General features: G+C 45.0%; 1 long non-coding RNA gene across 1 annotated transcript; it reads left to right on the top strand.

Annotated features, from left to right (window-relative positions):
- Positions 1-295: 295 nt before the first annotated feature.
- Positions 296-10,158, top strand: LOC109939529 (uncharacterized). Its single transcript, XR_002261999.2, has 2 exons — positions 296-742; positions 9,911-10,158. It is a non-coding gene; the product is annotated as an uncharacterized lncRNA (long non-coding RNA).
- The last annotated feature ends 2,317 nt before the right edge of the window (positions 10,159-12,475 follow it).

Raw genomic sequence — 12,475 nt, 5'->3', positions numbered from 1 at the left:
TCAAAATGAGGTTTAAAAGTGAAAAGAAAAGAAAAGAAAGAAAAAAGAAACAGAAAAGAAAAAGGAAAATCACTCAGCCGGGCCCAATGTGCTTGTCGCACGGCCCGGCTCCCTCCCATCGCACCAGCCCAGTCTGAGAAGGAGCGGGAGAATTTGCGCCGACGTGTGGGCCCCGTCGGTCAGGTTTCTCCCATACCCTACATCACTAGCACGCGGGCCCTGGCCGTCACCCGCCCGCGCGTGATGTCGCCTGTTGCTGTCAAGTGGTCCCTCCCTGCAGCAGCCATTCCCTCTCGAGTCCATGACGTGTGGGCCCCCCTTGCGCAGCTCGTTCTCCCACCTCGGTGCAGGAATCATATCTTAGCGCAACAAACGCTCGAGCTCAACGTCCTCCCAGGAATCCGCGCGGGCATCGGTTGAGGACCCCATCCCCACGCCTCGGGATCGTTCCTCGCCCATATATACCCAAGCGAGACCCCCCTGAAGCCATAGCCCAAGCCATCGTCGCCCCACCACCGTCGCGGAGGAGAAACGAATTTCGCCGCCGCGGTCAAATCCCAAGTACGCCGCATCCAATCCTTCGAAGGGTGGTCGGGGACATCCGTTGCATCTCCTTGGATGCTCCCATGGCTGCGTCGGGGGGAAATCGACTGTTGGGGCGCCCCCGATTGCTCGTCGTCGTTCAAATCCGGCCACTAGCCGCCATTCACCGCGTGGCACCCTCTCTCCATCTCCTCCTCCGGTAAGAATTCTCCGTTGGGTTCGCTATTACCTCTGCATCGCGTAGGAGCTTTCAGATTGGGAGATTTGTGCTTGTGTCCGCGGATTTGGTATCTCGCCGACGAGGGCGTGCCGCGGGTAGGGAGGCGCCGCCGCGGTCCACAGGGGATTGGGCGGGCTTCTCGGTGGTCATCGGATCCAAGTAAACGGTTAGGATTAGATCCACGACAGGGATGCCCTCAGCCGTTGGATTCTGATGAGCGCTCTCGATTAAAAGAGACTTACCTCTTCGTTATTTTAAATCCGAACCATCGAACTTTAATCGTGCGGTTCAGGGAGGTTTGGATCGTGGGCGTTCGTGGACCGTGGATCTCTGATCTTACGGTCGACGTTGCGGACCGGTTCGAATTGGATAAGAATCTAATCGCGACCGTCCAAGGTAGATCCAACGGCCTAAATCGTTATGTACCCTTTCGGCCGAGACACTTTACAGTCGGGCCCCTGAACTTTATAGAAATGAACCCGCCCTCCACACTGTGTGTTAAGTAGTTACAGAAAGGCCCTGATTTCTTTGATTTAGACCCCTGAACGTTTCTGTAATTGTGGCCGCAGTCCAAGTAACTCAGAAATCAATTAAATTAAATACAGAAATCCTTTTTAATGCAAAATGATGTCCCAAACTTAAGAAATTCATAACTTGATGAATTTAACTCTTTTTTGATCCATTCCAGTTGCATTAAATTCATAATAATGTTGTTTATTAGCTAGTAACCATATATTATTATGAAACATAAACTAAAATTATGCACTTTAGTTTCTTTTTATCCAACACTTAAAACTTCAGAAATTCAGAACTCCTCCGTTTTAATTCCGAATTGACTCGTTCCAGTTGTGTTAGCTTCGTATAAATATTTACTACGCAGTAACAACATTAATTATACCATGTCGCTTACTTTTATATTTATTTATCCTATACCTACTAGATTAGCTCTTCTAAATCAAATCTAACATGTCCATAACTATATTTTGATTAAAATACGACCTCTAGTCAAGTTATAGTTAAAACTAATGTTGAGTTAATTATTTATAGAATAATCTCTCATATGATTTACACTAACCAAGTTATAACATAGTTTAATGGTGAAATCACATAGATCTTCCATAAATCATAACTCCTTAACCATGACTCTGATCTTAGTAGTTCTCGAACCCACGATCTCGTAGCAACGCGTAGATTATTATTATGTAGTTTGTACTTGTCACACCCGGTTCGGGTGGAAAAACCGAATGCATAGCATATATGGGCCAGGATCCATTTTCCACACACATGTTGATGTCACAAGTGTAATATATCAAAAGACAATGCAATAAAGGCGTAAAGAGAGTAGAGTGACTTTATTACATCATCTAGATCATAGTATCTTAAACAAGTATCATAATCAAAGTACGACAAAATTAAACATGGACACTCTTCCGATCCACAGGAAGGTGACTGGCGCATCGTTAGACTCAAAACTCATCAACGTCATCTGCGAAGTCTTCGTCATCACCCTCTGATCAAAATATTAGCAAGGGTGAGCTCACTTATGGTCGGGGCTCAGCATGTGGGGGAAATTAATGCAAGTTAACAAGGTAGGCTATGGATAAGCGGTAAGCATTTTTAGTTGGTCAATATTTTATTAGCAACACCTGTCTTACTAATAAGTGTGTATCCCAAATATCCGAATTAATCAAAGGTATAAGATTATATCAAAAGAACTTAAGTGAAATCACTTAAGCAAACCACTGGTAGATCATTAGATCATGATTTATTTTCCATCTTTAAGTTCAATTATCATGTGAGGGTCCAGGTTGCTCTTAACCGTGAGCACGGCTGACATATCAATTTTACACTCTACAGAGGTGGTACAACTTTACCCAGAAACCATGTATCCCATCTAGCCTAGGTTGATCGGACCCGTAAACACTGCCGAGGTGAATGGCTAGGGATCCATTATGAGGCTTTCACAAAATATCCTTAGTACAAGGCCACCCGCTAAGGTTTCCACGTCAGTATTGATGGCCCTCTGGTGAGGTAACTTAGCCAAGACTACCACCCCATATTAACATGAGCTGCCACCAAACCATTGCCGCCCCCTCTTGCCCATCTTTTAGGTAGGGTTGCTAAGCACTAAGTCTATAGAGCTAATTGCCAAAGCCAGAGCCATTATAGCACTCGTGGTTGCACTGTTATCCTGGGTGGTCACTCCATGTTCCATTTAACACAAAATGTTATTGTTTAACCATCGGGTTAACATCATAATAAAACTTCATTTCCGGAACATAGTATCATTAAAAGAGTGACATCATATTCATCAAGTTGAGCAATAGCAAAAATTGCTAAGCATAGCATTTATCACAGGGTAATTCAAGGAATATGGTTGGTAATTCTAGGAAATCCTTATTTAGGCAAATCCCATCAAATTATGCAATATATATATCCAAAAGTAAACATTATTGTATGCATTTTTTGGGTAAAAATATAAATGCAGAGGGAGAATCCACTTGCCTTGCTCGAAAGTGTCATGTGGGTTGTCCTCGAACGAGTTTGGTTCGTCTACCTCACAGTCAACTTCTAGCATCATTTTGCGTATCGTACATACAAAAGAATATGTACGCCAAATAAATAAACATACACCATTACATGGGTAATCATTCACCATTACATATACATTCATACATCACACAACTATACTCATAAATATGTCTAAAGCATAAATACTTATTAATCCAGTATGACTTCTACTTTGAGTTATTATTGGTGAAAATATGAGTAGGCGACTATGACGCTAGCTTATCTAGTATAATATAGATAAAAATGTCTTAATAAACTTTACGGGAAATAATTGTTAATTATTTTCTTTATTACTAATAATAGACTTTTGGGTTTTATCCTTTTCTTTCTAAATAGAAATTTTACGTATAGCTAAAAATGTTTATTTCTAAAATCACCTAACATTAATATTCTAAGAATTAATGTAAATTACTAATTGGACTTTAGTAACATAATCATGGTTATTATGACATAAATAAATATTTTACTAATTCTAAATAACTAAGTGCTATACATATAAATACATTTATCATGACTAGTAAAACCTATATTTTAATCTGACCGAAAATACGTGGCCTAGTATTTCTTCTACTTTCTTTTATCAATAAAAATTTACTTAAATCACTACTAACAAATATTGTTCCATGTGCTAAAGCGAAGTTAATCGTAAACGTTTCTAGTATGAAAATCACCAAGTTAGTGAATAGTGACATTTTATTTTTGAAATATAAAATAATACACCTGTCCAAAATATTGTTGGAGGGCTTGTTTACGATTATACGTATACATCGGGGTCTCTTTTCGATAATTTCTAAACTGAAAATCTTGGAATTAATTTTATACAAAACCAGGGCTAAAATGAAAAATGTGCTTCTTCTACCTTGAGCTTTTGCTCACGCGCAGGAATGAAGCTCAACGTGGGAGGGGCTCGGCCGGGCAGGGGAGGAGCAGGGGCTCGGTCGAGAAGGCGAGGGCGGGCACGGACCATCTGGCCGGGATGCGGACGATGGGGCGCGGTCGACGGAGCTTCGGCGAGCGGCGAGGCGGCTTGTGCGTGGCCGACGGCGAGCAAGGGAGAGAGGAGAGTGTGAGAGAGAGAGCTCGGCGAGGGAGAGAGGAAGGAGCTCGGTATTTTATAGATAGATGGGAGGAGAGGGAGAGACGAGGGGAGAGAGAGCGCGACGACCGGCCATCAACGCCATTGATGGCGTCCGTTTCTCCACTAACAGAGAGAGAACGTGGGGGAGGGAGAGGAGGAGCCGTGGCGGCGGTTTCTAGCTCGAGGAGGCGAGCAGGCGCGGCGCGCTGGCGTGGCTCGGGCCAGGCGGCGGCTGGGAGGGAGGAGGAAGGAGAGGCCAGGGCGGGCCCCACTTGTCGGGGAGAGGGAGGGGAGGGGGATGGGGGCGCGGTTGGGCCCCTAACGGGCTGGTTTCGGCTGGTTAGGTTTAGGGTTTTCCTTTTTTCTTTTCTTTTCTTTTCTATTTAGAAATATAAATAAATATATTTTTAAATAATTCTAAAAATCATAATAATTATACTAAACTAATTTATAACTAAAATATTTATTTTGGAACCAATATTTCTATATTAATTAATTGGATTTTCAATATAAAAGAAATTCTACTAAACATCCATAAATCAAATATGAGCAAACAAAATCATTCTAAATGCAAATAATAATCAAACACTTGAAAGAAAAATTCATTACCGTATTTACCATTAATAATCTAAATGCATTATTTTTAGTTGATGGCAGTGTTTACAAGTCGTCCGACTAATCGCGATTAGTCGGGCTGGTCGCCTGGAAGAGGGCGATTAGGTGGACGACGCGATTAGGATTTCAAGTCGTCCTAGTCGTCCGACTAGTCGTCGACCTAGGCGATTAGTCGTCTGGTCGAACGCTTGCTAGTCGTTTTTGTCGTCGCAATTTTGGTACTGTGCTTCACTCTAGTTTTTGGCCCATCTACAGTAGACCGCCCCTCCAGCAGTAAATCAGCCGCCAGAAACCCTCCCAGCCGCCACAATCCCGCCAGAAATCCTCCCAGCCGCCAAAAACCCTCTCAGTCGCCAGTAAACCCTAATCCTCTCCTCTGTCCTTTCTGGTTTCTACCGACGTCTCTGCTCCAAGTGCTCCAGCCGTCCAACGTCTGCCACCGACATCCAGTACTCCAGTGCTCCAGCGTATGTCACCTAGTCAAGAATTGAAGATGAGCTCGTCATCTGAAGGTAGCACCTGCTCTCCCTTCTCTGATTATCTCCCAGTCTCCCTTCCCTCTATTACCACTGGTAGCTTGTCATCTGAAGGTGCACCTGCAGACCTCTGTTTGAGCAGTCACCCTGAGTTCATCAGTGTGACAGTGCTAGTAGGCAGTAGCACAGTACCCAGATTTTACTACAGAAATGCAGTGCATGTATAGTTAATATATACTTATATACATATGTCCTTAAATCAATAGGACGAATAACGGACGACCAGAGGTCGACCAAGACCGATTAGTCGACCTAATCGTCGCCCTAATCGCGATTAGGCGCCTGGTCGCCAATCTCGCTCGACGAGCTGGTCGCCCGACTTGTAAACATTGGTTGATGGTTTTGTAGTGTTACAAACCTACCCCCCTTAAAAGAATCTCGTCCTCGAGATTAAGGAACTTCTAAGAATAACTGGGGGAATTCTGCTCTGACTTCATCTTCTCTTTCCCAAGTGGCCTCATCTTCCGAATGATGACTCCACTGAACTTTACACATGTTGATAACTTTACTCCGTGTAGTTCTGCGAGATGTTTCCAAAATTCTGATAGGGTACTCCGAATAAGCCAAATCCTCCTTAACATTGAGTTCTTCCATAGGTAATTGTTCTTCAAGTACTCTTAAGCATTTCTTAAGTTGTGACACAAGAAATACGTCATGCACATCCAACAAACTATCGGGTAGCTCTAACTGGTACGCTACTTCACCTTTTCTTCCCAAAATCTTGAACGAGCCAATGTATCGAGGAGATAGTTTACCCTTAACCTTAAATCTTTTCATGCCTCTCATCCATGAAACTTTAAGGTATACGTAATCTCCTACTTCAAAGATTAACTCTCTTCTTCTATTGTCAGCATAGCTTTTCTGTCTCAACTGTTCTGTTTTCAAATTCTCTCTGATAATCTGTACTTGCTTTTCTGCTTCTTGGAGAATTTCTGGACCAAATACTTGACTTTCTCCGGTCTGATTTCAAGAAAGCGGTGTTCTACACTTTCGTCCACAAATTGCTTCAAACGGTGCCATTTTTAGACTTGTCTGGTAACTATTGTTACACGAGAATTCTGCATAAGGCAAACTTTTATCCTAGCTTCTACCATGCTTTAGAGCGCAAGCTCTTAGAATATCTTCCAACACTTGGTTTGTTCTTTCCGTTTGCCCATCCGTCTGTGGATGATAAGCTGAACTGAAGTTTAGCTTGGTATCCATGGACTCATGTAGTCTTTTCCAAAAGCGCGAGGTAAATTGGGTTCCTCGATCCGATATGATCTTCTTTGGTACTCCATGCAGACAAACAATTCTTGACATGTACAACTCTACTAGCTGGGCTCCTGAGTAAGTTGTCTTCACAGGTATAAAGTGTGCCACTTTAGTCAACCTATCCACTATAACCCATACTGAATCATAGCCATCCCGAGTACAGGGTAATTCAACTTTGAAATCCATACTGATTTCTTCCCATTTCCATTCCGGTACCTTGAGAGGTTGTAGCAATCCTGCTGGTCTTTGGTGTTCGACTTTAACTCGTTGACACACGTCACATAGTGCAACATGAGTAGCCACATCTCTTTTCAAACCGTACCACCAATACTTTTATTTTAGGTCCTGGTACATCTTAGTACTTCCAGGGTGAATAGAGTAAGCCGAATCATGAGCTTCTCTTAAGATAAGTTGGCGTAGGTGCTCGATTTCTGGTACACAGATTGTCTTTTTAAACCATACTGTTCCTTGATCATCTTCTGTGAAATCTGTGCTTTACCCAAACTAATTTGTGTCTTAATTTCTTTGATTTTCTCATCAGACTCTTGTCCTTTACGAATGTCTTCTTCCAAAGTAGATTCAACTTCCATAAATGTTGCTTCCATATTATTGAGCATTCCAAGGTTGAGTTGTTCCATTTCCCAGCACAATTCCTGTGACATCAACTGAGTAGTGGTGTTGTTCACTTGACCTTTACGGCTCAAAGCATCTGTCACTACATTTGCTTTTTCTAGGTGATATTGTATTTCCAAATTATAGTCTTTGATTAACTCAAGCCATCTTCTCTGTCTTAGGTTGAGTTCTCTCTGCGTCAAGATGTATTTCAAGCTTTTGTGATCCGTGAAGATTTTACACTTGTTTCCAATCATGTAGTGCCTCCAAATCTTCAAAGCGTGCACTACGGCAGCTAATTCCAAATCATGCGTAGGATAATACTTTCATGCTTTCGTAACTGCGTTGAAGCATAGGCAATCACTTTTCCTTCTTGCATTAACACACATCCAAGTCTTAGATATGATGCATCGCAATACACATCAAATCCTTTATGAATATCAGGCATAATTAACACTAGTGCAGTGGTTAGCCTTTCATTCAATTCCTCGAAACATTTCTGACATGCTTCGTCCCACTTAAATTCTTTACCTTTCTTCAATAGTGAAGTAAGGGGTTTCACTATTTTGGAGAAGCCTTCGATAAATCTTCTGTAGTATCCTGCTAATCCAAGAAAACTCCTAATCTTGGATACATCCATGGGTTGTTTCCAATTTAGTATTTCACTTATTTTACCGAGGTCTACTTTGATTCCTCCATTGGTGATAATATGACCTAGGAAAGCAACTTCCTTCAGCCAAAAATCACACTTCGAAAATCTCGCATACAATTGATTGTCACGAAGTTTCTATAGAACTAATCTTAGATGATTTTCATGTGCTTCTTCATTCTGAGAGTATACCAGTATGTCGTCGATGAATACCACCACAATCTGGTCAAGATATTCCATGAATACTTTATTCATCAAGTTCATAATGTAAGCTGGTGCATTAGTCAGTCCAAAAGACATGACCAAAAACTCATATAGTCCATATCTTGTAGTGAAAGCTGTTTTAGGTATATCTTCAGTCCGAATCTTCAACTGATGATAGCCTGATCTTAGATCTATCTTTGAGAATATTGTAGCTCCTCTCATCAGATCAAACAGATCTTCAATCCGAGGTAATGGGTACTTGTTCTTAATTGTTACTTCGTTCAAGCTTCTATAGTCCACACACATTCTCCTTGAACCATCTTTCTTGTTCACGAATAGATCTGGGGCTCCCCAAGGTGATGAACTGGGACGAATAAAATATTTTTCTAGTAATTCTTCTATTTGTTTCTTCAGTTCAATTAAATCTTTGACATCCATTTGGTAAGCTCTTTTTGAAATTGGTGCGGTTCCGGGTAATAGTTCAATAGAAAACTCTATATCACGATCAGGTGGCATACCTGGTAATTCTTCTGAAAATACGTCTGGGTATTCACACACTATCCTGATGTGCTCCAAAGATTTATCTTCCAACTGATTTACCATTGCCTCTGCTGTTGCTGGCAAACTGACATTGACTTCAATTCTTTCTCCTTGCGGACTGGTTAATGTAACCATCCTTTTGGCACAAGATATTACTCCATCATACTTGGTCAAGTAGTCTATTCCGAGTATCACGTCGATTCCACTTGATTCCAAAATTATCATTGTTAATAAAATATTGACCAACTAAAATGCTTACTGCTTATCCATAGCCTACCTTGCTAACATTGCATTATTCCTCCCACTTGCTGAGCCCCGACCATAAGTAAGCTCACCCCTTGCTAATATTTTGATCAGAGTGTGAGGAAGAAGACTTTGTAGATGAAGTCGACGAATACTAAGTCTAACGATGCGCTAGTCACCTTCCTGTGGAAGAGTTTCCATGTTTAATTCTGTTGTACTTTGATAATGATACTTTTTAAGACACTATGGTCTGGATGATGTAATAAAGTTACTCTACTCTCTTTACGCCTTTATTGCATTTTCGTTTGATATATTACACTTGTGACGTCAACATGTGTGTGGAAAATGGATCTTGGCACACTTATGATATGCCTTCGGTTTTGCCCCCAGAACCGGGTGTGACAGGAGTGGGGTCCAATCTATTGCCAGGGAATCGATGGGGACGACTGATGTGTGTGGGGACGGAGTGCCCCTACATGTCGTGTGTTTAGGTTTACCTTGCAAGGTTAAAACTAGATTCGAATCGTCTACTTCTCGTAGCTAATGAGATGCTTGGCCCATTGTACTGCATTGAGTAAGAAGTATAATGAGGTTTCATGATATAAAGTGTTGCTAGCACTAAATGCTTGTTATCATGTATGCTTAGAAGGATGCTAACCTAGCTTAAGGAATATTATAGAACTTGAAAAGCTAAAACTAGTTTTAGACTCAGCTAGTGCTTTTGGCAAACCAAACCCCTCAGCCAAATAGCTTCATGGTCTATAGGTAGAGGACTAGACTGCTCACACCAAAGTCTAGATGAGTATTAGTATACTCATCCTTGCTTGTGGCACCAAAACTTTCAGGTTTTCTGCAAGGGATGGTTGATGGTTTAACTTAGCCCTCCACCCTGCCATCAGGTTGGACGGTTGAGTGGAAGGATGCTACCTCTACAGGAGAGGACCAGGAGGAGTGATTTGGTCAGGCTTTACCATGTTATTCTTTTACCCTCGTTAGTTATTTCTGCTGCAAAAAACTATGGTTACTACTTTTAAACTCCGAATGATGTAATCACTATTGGTATCTTTAAATTATGGTATTATGTTTTATTGTATTTCTTTGTGCCTCACCTTCGAGTGAGCAAGTGGTATTCGATCCTTATTAAGTGGTTTTATCGGACTAGATCCGACGGACTAGCAGTTTATTCTGATTTAAGTGTGTCGTTGCCTATAAGGCGAGACTTGGGCACTTAAGCTGGAATAATCTGGGTGGTTTCACCGTATCAGAGCGATTACCACTTTAGAGAAGTCAAAAAGTCATGCGTACCAACTTTTTCAAAAATAAAAGTTGCTTAGAAACCAAGTGTTGGCTAGACTGCTAGGACGATAGGAATAGACCTAGGACATGAAGCCTTAGGAATAGATGGGTAGCTAGGTGGCTATTAAGTATGTCGTGTAGGCTACTACTATAATAGGAGGGGGTGCTATTACACCCCTATGCTTGATGAGAGGATGTCAAGGATGAGCATGCATGCATCATAAACATAAAAATTTCATCATTAAACCTGCATAAAAGAAAAGTCACCCTAACCCAGTAAAACTTATCTAAACCATGGTTAGGAACAAACCATAATTAAAGGAGAGTTTTAATTAATTCAGGATAAGCTCAAACCTAAAAGGATTTTCTAGTCTCTTACACTCAGCGCCTTTTTCTTCCAGTTTTCCCCTCACTTACACTTACCCTTCCATAGTTGGCTTCACCTACATCCAGTGACAGATGAGACACCCACTTCAACTTTGACTACCTTTCACAGGAGGGTTTCCCCTCTATTTTGTGGGAGGTTTTGAGCGAAGCTGGGTACCCCACACCTCCTCAGTAAGCAGTGTAGCTATACGAGGAGCATTGAGTGCCTCGTTGTAGGGTGTGGCTAACCTTGGAGCCTCATCCCCTACAACCAGGTTGGTGCTGGCTGGACTTCGAAACGGTCGGGATTTGAGCTGACAACACCACGGAGGTCGTAGCCATGTTGGCTCTTACAACCTTCTGTGGGTTCCACCCACTGAAGATGTTGACACATCCCCTCGGTCTCTTTCTGTAACGCCCTGAATTTGGGGGGCAGAATTTTTTCTTCTTTTCTCTCACCAAATTCGGGCGTTACTCTCTTTTCTCTTTCCTCGTTTGCTCCTTCTTTCCAATTTCAAACCAGTATAGCGGCAGGTGTCCGTGTCATGTATAAACCAAAACCTAAGTGTCATGGGTGTTGCATCATGCCGAAGCACATTTCTTTGTCTGATGTTGAATGTTCGTCTCGTTCTGTTCCGGATTTCGGTTCGCGATTTAATTCCGTTTAGTGGTCGCGCTCGTCGTGGGTTTTCGACCCGCGAAGTGGCCCGGCCCGCTCCGGCCTGCGCGCCCCTGGCGCCCAAACCCCCCCCCCATGCGCCCCCCTCCTCTCTCTCTCTCTCATTTGGATCTCCCGCGCAACAACCTCTCCTCTCCCTCTTCCACCTCTCTCTCCCCGTGGTGCCCTAGGATTTGGAGACGGCGATCACCGGATTTTGGACCCCGAGGTGAGCTCCCCTCCCCTCCCCTTCTCCTCTCTCTCTCCCTCTCCCTCCTCTTCTTCCCCCCCGCGCGCCCCCTTTCTCCCCCTGCCCGCGCGCGACCCCACCCCGGCGGCGCTCGCCCGCGGCGGCGCGCGGCGCTCCCCCGCCCGGCCTCCCTCCCCGCGGCGGCGTTCGGCCCCCCGCCTCGGCCCTCCCCGGCGGCGCCCGCCCGCTCGGCCCCTCGGCGCGGCCCCCGTCCGACCTCCTCGGCGCGGCGGCGCGGCCCCCGCTCGGCCCCTCGGCGCGGCGGCACGGCCCCCGCCCGGCCTCCCCGCGCGGCGCTCCCCCGCCCGGCCTCCCGCCCGCGGCGGCGCTCGGCCCCGCCCGGCTGCCCTCCCCGGCGGCGCTCGCCCGCCCGCCCCCTCGCGGCGGCGCTCGGCCCGCCCGCTCGGCCCCTCGCGGCGGCGCTCGGCCCCCCGCCCGGCCTCCCCTCGCGGCGGCGCCCGCCCCTGCCCCGGCCCCTGCGCGTGGCGCTTGCCTGCCCCGCCCCTCGGCCCGGCCGGCCATGGTGGCTCGGTGCCCTCCCGCGGCGCGGCGAGTCCCGCTCGCCCGCGCGCCCCCCGCCCCCGGTTCAACCGCCCCCTGGCCGGTTCAACCGCCCTGGCCCCAGCTCGGCCGCCCGTTCCCCGTCCCGGCCTCGCCCGACCGTGTCCCCGCTCGCCCGCGCTCGCGGTGATTATTTGTTAATTAGCGTGTTGCGTCGCGCGCTTCGCCGCGCGACGGATTTGTCTAAAATTCAGATTCTATCCTGTGTTGCGTCGTGCGCTTCGTCGCGCGACGATCCATTTTGTTTCAGGTTGTTTAAGGTGTAACGTCGCGTGTGTA

Source organism: Zea mays, chromosome 5, assembly GCF_902167145.1.
Source record: "Zea mays cultivar B73 chromosome 5, Zm-B73-REFERENCE-NAM-5.0, whole genome shotgun sequence".
Taxonomy (NCBI): Eukaryota; Viridiplantae; Streptophyta; class Magnoliopsida; order Poales; family Poaceae; genus Zea; species Zea mays.
The sequence above is the reverse complement of the archived record's forward strand: the minus strand, read 5'-3'. Positions and strand labels throughout refer to the sequence as shown.